Here is a 12,008-nt window from a genome sequence, read left to right as displayed (position 1 = left end):
GGTTATTTTGTTTTTTTTTATTATTTTAATTAATTATAAAAGGGTAATTTGGTCAAGATAATAAAATTGAAGTAGTAAAGGACGATTTTATAACGTTTTGTAACATTAAGGATGATTTTAATAACAAAAAAAGGTCGGGGACGAATTTGATTTTCGCCCCAGACCTTAAGGACGAAAAAAGTACTTAACCCATAAAAAAAAAGAAGGAGGAAGAGGAGGAGGAGGAAGAGGTGGTGTTGATGACGACGATAATGAGAAAGAAAAATTACAAAGAAGAAGAAGAAGAGGCACAGAAAAAGAAGAAGATGCACGGAGAAAGAAGAAGAAGAAGAAGAGGCACGGAGAAAAACGTGAAAACGCGTGAATATAAATGACTTGTATGGGAAAACGCTTGTATGTAGAGAATAACTCAACTTAGAAATACGACAACTACAGTCTACATGGCAGTACTGGACTCTCTAGTGTCTAATAAACATAATATCCCTTCAATTCTGCGATATCTTTAAAACTATAATAAATTTATATTTTTTTAAAATTTGTCCTTTTCTCAATTTTCTTCTTTTACTTTCTCCCAGACTTTCACACACACACAACAGAAGTGTAATGAGTAGGAATTAAATTATGTGGCTTAGAATGAAAAGTGCGAGGGAGAAGAGCGTGGCAGAGGATTTGCCATCTCAAAGAGGAAGCTTTCTTATTTGTTCTGCGAGAACTAAAGAATGTCGTTTTGGTTTCATAATGCACCGTTTTGAAGCAGAGTACCAAAACGACGAAAAAGAACCAGGTGAGCTGGTTAATTGACGAAACAAGTGAAAGTGTGAAACACTGAACCGATGCTTCCCTTTCCTCAAGGCATGAAAATGACAAAATGTTTCATGTCGTTTTATCTAGAAAATTTTGTAAGAGTTATTCCTTCTTTCAGTTTTGTATTAACTTAAAACAAAATAATAATGAATGTATATTTGGTTACAACAAATAATAATGATAATCAGTGCACATTTATTTTTTTTCTTTTTTAATTTTTATCATAAGATTTTACTTTTGTATTGACAATCATAGTCAAACAACTTTAAAATCCAAAGGGACATGAATTGCTGGACATGTTTGATAATAAGATTCAAATTTACATCAATATTCATAATAATCCAACATGTTTTTATTGAACTACGAAACTATTACAAAAGTCATTCATATAACCAATGAATTGGTTGAAGAATAAAAAATGATATGTAAACAACTATCTATAGCTTAGTAACTACAAATTACAACAATGATGTGATTTACAAACTTAGTAAAAGGGACATCTTTGAGCTGTGACACCTTGAGCAGTTGGACATGAAGAAGCTAAAGCACAACCAGCATCCACTTCACTCCCCACCAGTTTAAGTTAACATTTTCCATCCCTAAACACAAGTAAAGCAGCATTCCCATGAATGCTAATCCGGCATCAAGTCCCCCGGACAACCCTGAGAGGAATCCACTGTTTGTTTGGGAAGGTTTTGTGTGCTAGCCATACTAATAAAGGAGCAATAGCACCAGCCAAGAAGAACCAGTTTATGGCTGAATAGTGTCCAAGATCTCCAAAGATTCTGTGAGGACCTATCAAACCCCATATGTCAGATGCATCATAGAATACATAATCAGTGGGGCAAGTCCATGGACTATTTACTGGAAGCAATTCTCTATCACATATGTCTGGAATAGTGCTCATGAGCCACCATGCTATTGTTAAATGGACCAAAGCGGATATAGTGGTGCCAAGTATCTATCAGAACAATGCAACAACACCCAAAACCATTCGGAATTGGAAGGAAAAAAGAAGAGATAGTTGCATAAACTTTGCACCTACCTCATGTGGACTAAGATAACTAAGATATTCTTACATAGGAACAAATTTACAGAATATCGTATCAAGGCAAATTTACAATGAAAGTGGGTTTCATTTATTTTATTTATTTCTTTTTTGCAAATATGTTTGAGAATAAATTCTTAGACTTGTGTTTATGCAAGAAATTCTCAAACAATTAAGTGGATATGCAGCAGGTGCCAATTTGATAACATCAATATCAAGGTTGAACAAAAAGAGTTTGAACATTCAAGAAATCAATATAGAAATCGAGGAGGGATTTTCATGTAATGGTCAAGCTTGAAGTCTTGCAAAAAAGAAATTCCCAGTTTCATACTTCCATTCCGATATGTCTTGAACAAAATGTTTGCAATGGGATATCCTCGATAGATGTATCCAATTATGTATTATGTGATAACATTTAAAGCCGGAGCCTTCATCAGGAGTCAAAACAAAATTGTTATCTATTTGATATTACAAAGGTAAAAAGATTATGAGACAACACCTATACTTTAAGTTTTCAAATTGAACCATTTTAAATACAATTATTTAGCAGGTTATATTGTCATCTAATTGTAGCGTAAGTGCAATTTGCCACAAGTTTTGTCAATTCAGCATTATGATAGCATAGGGAATTGTCATAAATGATCATAAATGCCTCTTATACCTGATTTAATTTGTTGTAGCTCTAATGATTCCAATTGGAAAAGTAATGATAGAGCAACAACACACGCTAACACCACACCCCACCATGGAAGCTGGAGTTGATCGTTATAATATCTGCATATTTTCTCATCAGCTTATTGTGTATATCAATCTTCTTCTCTTGGAACGCACACTTGCTTAGTTGTAATATGTCCCTGCTCCATTAAAAGACATACTTCAATCACATTGACAGACCCATAGTTACAAAAGTTCATGAAAATTAAAAGGTAAATCAAATGATGGCAGATAAGCAATGAAGCGACGGACGCTGATGCCGCCATGGACGACGATACCAACCGACGGAGGAGAAACGCAACTGCATAGGAACTTCAGAAAACAAGTTAGAGCTAGCTAGGGTTTTCTAACTTTGGGACAAAATGCTAAGAGTTGTTTTGGTATTTTAAAAAAATGGAAGTATGCTCAATTAGCTATTTTAACCCAATCATGAGAATATTCGATTTTTTAATAAAATATTCTGTTATCTGAAACGATTTTGTCATTATATGGACTAAATTGAAAAAAAATTAACATTTAAGGACTTAATTGAAAAGAAGAAAAAGAATAGGGACCTAATTAAAAAAATCGATAAAAATATAGAAATTGCAAAGTAATTAAACATATCTTTAAATTAAATGGAATGAAAAATATAACCAATTTAGATTGATCGAGTAGTCAATTCATTCGTCTGCGTAAGTGTCGGAAATTTAAATTTTATCATTTTTAATTAGTTGCATGATCAATTTACTTATCTAAAATTTAAAGAACATATCATAATATTTTTTTGGCGAACATATCAGATTATTTGATTGAAAAGTTAAATTCAAATATATTATTAGGGGTGGCAAAGCTGGTCGGTCTGCTCCCAACTTTTTTTTTTCGAAAAATAAAATTCATTAAAATTAATCAAAAAATAATAATTAAAAAATAGTCAAATTATAATATAAATTTTTTTACTACCTTTTTTTTAACTTTTAACTTCAATAAAATTGTTCAAAATAATATTTATCAATAGAACCATCTTTATTTTAAAAAATAAGTCACATAATTTGAGCATATATACGAAATTGTAAAATAAAATAAATAAAATTAATAACTAAAAGAAGAATAAAAGCAAAAAATGAAAAAAAAAAGTGTTTAAAAATTATATAATTATTAATTTTATAATAGTAATCACTCTTTTATTTAATAAAAAAAAGAAAAATAAAAATCTTTGGTCCGGTGGACCGGCCCACCCCGCCCCGCTAAAACCCGCCAATTTGACGGTGTGGGTTTGGCGGGTTCCAAAATCTACCCCGACCCGCTTTTTTAGCGGGTTCGGCGGGTCGGTCCGACAGGTTCAACCCATTTTACCACTCCTAACTAGAGGACTGATTTATTACTGCCATATATGTCCAAAATCTTCATTTTCTCCTTAAAATTTTTAGATGATTTTAATGGATAAAAAATGTAAATAAACCAATTGAAACTGAATATTATGTAGATTCTTCAAATGAAAAAATGTTACGTGAATGTCTCTAATGAACGTGATTTATATATGTTGGTAGTAAATCAAATCAGATGCGATTTAGTAGGATTTCATGCAAATCGAATGGGTCTGATTCGATTTATGCATGTATTTTGTCAATCTAATAAATCGAATGTGCTCAATTCGATTTACTTAGTAATACGAGCTACACTATAAATCAAACCTAGCTGCTTAGATTTACTATCATTCTACCAAGAAATATAAATGGATACAGGCTAATTCAATTTATTAGGGTGCAAAACATATATAAATATCAGTTAAACGTGAATTCTATAGCATAAATCGAATCCATGCAATTATTTTGATACACCAACAATTATATCTATATGGAGTCAATGCTAAATCGAATTCAATGAGTTTGATAATACAAATCTATGAAAAAAATTTGATTTTATAAAGTTTAAAAATTTTTATTATGTAATAGGTTAGTAATTAGTACATTATAAATTTTTATAGTACTCATCATAACAATGTTTAATTTAAAAATTGTTATTAAAATTTTAGTTGTACTCGTTACAAAATGAATAATTACAATAAAAAAATTTAAAAATTATAACAATATATAAATATAAAATAAATTGACCGATTTAAAAATAAGACAATCTAATAATATTGAAAGCCAATTAATTTAAAAATGTAATTTAAAAAATAAATCTTTCACATACTTACATAATTATGAATTTATGATAAATACTTCCCAAAAATCTATTCTAATGCTTGACTTCTAAAGACTAAATTATTTATTTAAATAGTTTAATTTTTATCTGACCTAATATTTTTTTTACCAAAAATAGGGAGACTCGAATCCGCGACCTCTTAGATGAGTATGGAGAGACTATGTCATTTGAGTTATAACTCATTGGCTTGTTTTTGTAATTAACATCAGCGGTGGACCCTAATATAACTTTGATGCATGATCGTAGGGATTGATCGATACGTTGAACTTACCTAATTAATATTAAATTAAATATTATAGACAAAGACAAACAACAATAATGCCGCCGTAGATTAATGAGTAGTGGGATTTAGGCTTTCCAACTACAATTTTCAAACACATTAATATTCAATAATCAAAATCATTATTTATTTTAAATTGGCATACAATTTTTTCTATATGTTGTAATATGTGTAAAGAGAAAGCTAATAAACATCTGTAATATTTTTTATTTGGAGAGTGCTAAGTAAATAACGACTATTTTAAACAACATAAACAACCACCAATCAAATAAAAACACACTACATTTTTAAATTAATCATCTAAATTTTAATATTAAAATAACCATCCGTACACCTAGTGAAATGAATATCCAACATGTTTATTATTCACATTATTTAATATTTTCATTATTTACTTATACTTTTCATTCTGATTATGGTTCAAGAAAATTTTTATAATACTCATGACATCTTTTAAGGAAGTTTTATAAAAAAAAATTATTGTAATTATTTATTTTATAAGGGATAAGTATTGTTTTGGTCCCTCACGTTGAGGGTCGGAATCGAACCCATCCCTGGTGTATATTTTGATTTAAAATCATCCTTAATGTTGTATTTGATTTTAAAATCGTCCTTTTAAATATTTTTCTTCTAAATGACAAAAATACCCCTTTTTTTCACCATTTCATTCTTCTTGTTCTTCTTCCTCCAGGGGAACAAATTCTGTTCTTGTTCTTCTTCTTCCAGAAGAAGAAATTCTTCCATTAACAAAACTCAAAACTTCAAATCTTAATACAGTTAACAAAATCCAATTACAAGAATTAAAAATACCCCTTTTTTCATTTCATTCTTCTTGTTCTTCTTCCTCCAGGAGAACAAATTCTGTTCTTATTCTTCTTCTTCCAGAAGATAGAAGAAATTCTTCCATTAACAAACTCAACTTCAAATCTTAATACAGCTAACAAAATCCAATTACAAGAATTAAAAATACTCAAATTCATCTCCAATTACAAAAATAAAAAATCTATCATTTTAATTACCAAGAACAATCAAATACAAGAAAAAAGAACAAAAATTAGAGAGAAACACAAAATTCAAAAACAAAAATACAACAGTAATCCAGAAATCCAAAAATTCAGAAATAAGAATAAAAACAAAACCAACAATAAAAATTAGGAAATTAGGGATTATAATGAACAACATCAAATTCTCCAAATCTAACAACAACAACATATTTAATTTCTTTTTAAAACAGAAATAATGAAACTTTATCTTATAAAAAGCATGGAGGTCGCCGTTGTTGCTCTTGGAGATCGCCATCGGGGTGGAGGTCGTCGTTGGCCGCTGCTGCTCTTGGAGATCACTGCACCGTCGAGGTGAAGGTCGTCATTTCTAGAAGAACAAATTCTTCTTTCATTAACAAAACTTAAAACTTCAAATCTTTAAATACAGTTAACAAAATACAATTACAAGAATTAAAAATATCCAAATTCATCTCCAATTACAAAAATAAAAAATCTATAAATTTAATTACCAAGAACAATCAAATACAATAACAAGAACAAAAATTAGGGAGAAATAAGAAATCCAAAAACAAAAAAAGCAACAGCAATCCAGAAAATCCAGAAATAAGAACAAAAACAAAATCAACAATAAAAATTAGGGAATTAGGGATTATGATGAACAACATCAAATTCTTCAAATCTAACAACAACATATTCAGATTTTTTTTTAAACAAAAGAATGAAACTATATCTTATAAAAAGCATGGAGGTCGCTGGTGCTGCTCTTGGAAGTTGCCGTCAGGGCAGAGGTCGTCATTGGCCGCTACTACTCTTGGAGGTCACCGCGCTGTCGGGGTGGAGGTCGCTGTCGAGGTGAAGTGTGTGTGGCGGTTGTGTGTGATGGAGAAGAAGAAGAAGAAGGAGGTGGTGTGTGATGGTTGTGTGTGAAGAAGAAAAAGAAGAGTGATTGTTGCGTGTGAAGAAGAAGAAGGAGAAGGAGTTGCGCTGTGTGTTTTGTGTTGTAACGGTGGAGTGAAGAAGATAGGGTTTGAAGTTAGAAAGGTGAGAGAATACAAGGGTAAAATGGTCAAAAAGGACGATTTTAATACCAAATATAACATTAAGGACGATTTTAAATCAAAATATACACCAGGGATGGGTTTGATTCCGACCCTTAACGTGAGGGACCAAAATAATACTTAACCCATTTTATAACGAATACAACTAAAATTTTAATAACAATTTTTAAATTAAATATTGTTATGATGAGTACTATAAAAATTTATAATATACTCGTTACTAACCTATTACATAATAAAATTTTTAAACTTTATAAAATTTATTTTTTTTTCATAGACTCGTGTTATTGAACTAATTGAATTTGATTTAACATTGACTCCATATAGATATAATTATTGGTGGATCAAAATAATTGCATGGATTCGATTTATGCTCTAGAATTCACTTTCAACTGATATTTATACAGGAGATCACTTCGATAAAGACACTAAAAATATATTTTTTTTAAAGACGTTTACATGTGTCATGATATTATTGGATTTTTATTAAATCGGTTAATAATTTATTTTTTAATAAACCAGAATAAAATCGGTTTATTATAGTAACAATCATAAACCCAATTGTCCGCATTATAATTATTAGATCCGATTTGATTCGATCGATTTACACAATCTAAACCGAATCATGTTTAAATTTTTTTATAAAAAGACAAATATATCCCTGATTTTTTTTAAATGATCCAGTGGATTATGTAAATTGGTTGGTTCGACCGGATCTGATAACAATTGGGTTTACTGTTATTGTTATAAAAAAATCAATTTTATTCTAGTTTGTTAAGAAATAAAAAAATAACCGATTCATTAATACGTCCAATAATAATGCGATACATAAGTGTCTTTACAAAAAGACGTTTTAGGCGTCTTTATGGGAGAATCCTCCGTTTATATATGCTTTGCACCCTAGTAAATCGAATTAGCCTGCATCTATTTATATTTCTTGGTAGAATGGTAGTAAATCGAAGCAGCCAAATTCGATTTATAGGGTAGCTTGTATTACTAAGTAAATCGAATTGAGCACATTCGACTTACTAGGATTGAAAAAAATTCATGCATAAATCGAATCAGACCCATTTGATTTGTATGAAATCCTAATAAATCAAATAAGAGTGATTCGATTTACTACCAACATATGTAAATTGATACTAGCGGTTTCGATTTATATAAAAATGTCTATTAGAAATATTTATATAAAGTTTTTTTATTTGAAATATCTACGTAATATTGAGCTTCAATTAATTTATTTACGTTTTTTATCCGATTTTAATTCTACTTTCTTTAGTTGAATTATTAACGGTTAATGTCTTATCTATACATTAATATTATGGTCGCCTCCACCAAGAGTTTTAGAAATCACATTTTGATAAATATTTTTTAAGTATAATGAGTAATTTATTGGTCAGCGACAAACTTTTAAATAGAATTTAAATATGTGACAAATTAATTTTTAGTCTATCAAATTAGAAAATACTTTGAACAATAAAAACAAATGAATAACAAATCAAGAGCACACATTTGTTATTTAATCGTTTTAGAAATCTCTCAAGAAACTTCATCCAGGTTTCCCTCTGTCTCCATTTTTCTAGTATGCGTTTCTCTTGTGATCCTAACTCTGTGTGTCACTTGGTTTTTCATATGGCTCACTGTCACTTGCTTCTCTTTTTCTTGGATTTAACAAGTCTTTCCTTGAATCATGTTCCCAAAAAGAATAGGATCTTGCTTAATTAAAAGAAGAATGATATTTATAGAGTAAATTCTTATAATAATTTTTGAGATTTACACAATTATTCGATTTAGTTTTTGAGATTCTAATTTTTTATAGTAGTCTCTTAGATATAACTTCAGAGACTACAATCATTTTTGTTTTCGTTTTCGGTGATAAATCAGCTTTGGGAGTACTAATGTGGCCATCTGTTACTACACTGGACACTCCCAACAGCTTGAGTGACATGGCTTAATTTTAATTTATATCTAATTTGGTCCCTCGCTCAATATATAACCCTCTTCTTCTTCTTCTTCTCTAATCCCTTGCTTAATCTTCTTTGATGATTAATATTGATGTTCAAAAATCATGATAAGAGATGGTAGCACAAACACGGGGAGCTTTGTCCAGTCACATTCCAATGACTACTCTACGAGGATGCAGGATCTAGAGAGGGCAGCGTGAGTGCTTGAATGGTGTGGCTGTGGCTATCGTCCTATTTTGAGGTGGTTTGGAACATATTTGAATCCAAACAAAATTTTCTTTGGTTGTCATTGGTGGTGGGAGCAACCACAAGTGCAGTTTTTTTATATGGGGGATTTATAGGGGCCTCTATAATAGCATTGCACCCTTTTTTATTATGGTCATCCAAATACACAATTACCTTATTATCTTCTAAAACTTCTGATACTCCATGCTCCAAATAGACATCAATTACTCCATCATTGTTCTTAGCACAATTAACTATCTCTCTTATCTCCTTATTGCTATTTAAGTATCTCAATCCATTTTCCAAACCTTTTTCACGAATATGTCACCAATATTGCTTTATTCCGTTATATCCAAGCTTCTAATGGTAGTATAGAAAACATCTAGAATATTTACATCAAGATCACCTAAACAAGCCTTCTTATTTAAAAGATAAACTAATATTCTTTTTTTTTTGAACTCACTCCGTGTATAATATCTAACATTTTTTTCATCTGCAAAAAAATTCAAAAAATTTTACTTTACAATCACCATAAACACTAATGCAAAGAATTTTAATTTCATAAAACAAATTCAATTTTCAATAGTGTAATAAAAGTATACAATGTAGGCACAACATTTAACAGTAGTGTACAAACGAAACCATTTAAAAGAGAACGTCATCAAATTATAGAGATAGAAGATGCTAAACACATGAAAATGAGCTCAAAAACTAAAGGAAGGCAAAAAGAAATTGGATTAGTATTGAATAATGCCATGAAAAAAGAAACTAATGTTAAACATGGGCGCACACAAATAATTTTGTGCATAGATTACCACTGGAATTTATAAATATATACAATAAAAATCTAACAAATTCAATTGTTGTAATTGATATACACATATAAAAAGTATTTGTAATAGAAAGTTATGCAATAAAGTATCTCAAAACTTACAACGAAATTATCTATTTAATAACCAATACTCCACTTATTTAAACTATTTAACAATCAGTACTACCACTACCAGAAATGCGGTGATTAGCCACGGAAAAAACCGTGGCTAAAATCAAGAAAATCCATGGCGACTGAGCGTTAACAACGAATACATTTCCATGGCTAACAAGGGCAACGTCTTTTCGGTTAGCCATGGTTTTCGACCAGTTAGCCACAGTTTTATGATCCATGGAGACATCTGATTAGCCACGGTTTTTACGTTATTGGTCACACTCTAAACCGTGGCTAACTGACAATAGTGTAACCAACAAATATAGTTTTGCCACAATTTTTTCGTGGCTATATTGACAGGCTGGGATTTTTTTGTCACATTTTTTCTGTGGCTAAACATTGTTGGGTTATTTAGCCACGGTTTTTTCTATGGCAACAAAAAAAAACATGCACAAAAAATATTTGACAGGCTGGTTTTTTTTTCACTTTTTTTCCGTGGCCAATATTATGGGCTATTTACCAACACATAAATCCGTAGCTAAATTTTTTTTAATTAAAAAAAACTCCCAGCCATAATTACCAATTGAATATTTTTTTAAATTGTTATTGTATATATTTAATTTCTAATATATTCTAACATGTTAAAAATATTTTATAATAATAAAAACCATCAAAGCAACGATAATAACTATTAAAACAAAAAAAAATAGCAAACTAAGTAATAACGGTAAATTAAAGCATATGCATTGTTCATATATATATAGTAAAGAAATAACAAAAACTAAGTTCTATAATTCTGTACAACAAAAAATAAAAGTATCTCTAATAACAGTATAAACTAGATATAAATTAAAATTAAAATAAACATGACATGAGGTGCATCATTCCGACTGAATGTGTGGCATAGAATCAGAGAAGGTAGGTACTTCATCACCGTATTTCTGTTGTAGAAATCTGTGGAGAGTTGCCACTTGATATTTAGTTTCTTGAAGTTGTCTCTCTAAATTTGCAACATGCTGTTGTGATGCACTCCTAGAACCTCCGCATATTGCCCCTCCAAAGAAGCACTTTGACTTATCAAAACTATTGGGACATGTAGCATTACTAAAGCCATGTACTCGCTTACCATTCTCAGGACCGCAAACTTTTCCAATTGCATCATCTGGATGAGCCAAGACTTTTAAATGAATACCTTCATTGGCAGCACGCTCTTGATCTTCAGACAAATTCTCACAGCTAATACGGCCATATAAAAAAAAATTGAGACACTCACAGCTAATTGTTGTCCTTCCCCGTTTACATAACTCCCATCTTTCTTTAGCAAAGTTGATACAATAACTTCGCTTCGACATACAGGCCTTCTGATGAGCGGATAATTTATACGCTTTTTGACATTGTTTTTAGTATGTTTTTAGTAGGATCTAGTTACTTTTAGGGATGTTTTTAATAGATTTTATGTTAAATTCACATTTCTGGACTTTACTATGAGTTTGTGTGTTTTTCTGTGATTTCAGGTATTTTCTGGCTGAAATTGAGGGACTTGAGCAGAAATCAGATTCAGAGGTTGAAAAAGGACTGCTGATGCTGTTGGATTCTGACCTCCCTGCACTCAAAGTGGATTTTCTGGAGCTACAGAACTCGAAATGGCGCGCTTCCAATTGCGTTGGAAAGTAGACATCCAGGGCTTTCCAGCAATATATAATAGTCCATACTTTGGCCAAAAATTGACGACGTAAACTGGCGTTCAACGCCAGCTTTCTACCCAAATCTGGCGTCCAGCGCCAGAAAAGAATCTAAAA

General features: G+C 30.7%; 2 long non-coding RNA genes across 3 annotated transcripts in view; one reads left to right on the top strand and one right to left on the bottom strand.

Moving 5' to 3' along the window:
- LOC107646111 overlaps positions 1 to 12,008 on the top strand; it is a 20,847-nt gene that overhangs the window by 2,959 nt on the left and 5,880 nt on the right. For both annotated transcript variants that reach the window (XR_001621627.2, XR_001621625.2), the window contains exon 2: positions 1,753 to 1,754. This is a non-coding gene — a long non-coding RNA (uncharacterized LOC107646111). The remainder of the gene's footprint in view (positions 1 to 1,752; positions 1,755 to 12,008) is intronic.
- On the bottom strand, positions 1,135 to 2,934 carry LOC110263220. The gene is made up of 2 exons (XR_002348436.1): positions 2,514 to 2,934; positions 1,135 to 1,599 (listed from the first exon to the last, which is right to left on the bottom strand). It is a non-coding gene; the product is annotated as an uncharacterized LOC110263220 (long non-coding RNA).

Source organism: Arachis ipaensis, chromosome B06 (assembly GCF_000816755.2).
Source record: "Arachis ipaensis cultivar K30076 chromosome B06, Araip1.1, whole genome shotgun sequence".
Lineage (NCBI taxonomy): Eukaryota > Viridiplantae > Streptophyta > Magnoliopsida > Fabales > Fabaceae > Arachis > Arachis ipaensis.
Note: the sequence above shows the minus strand (reverse complement) of the source record. Positions and strands in the feature narration are given on the sequence as shown.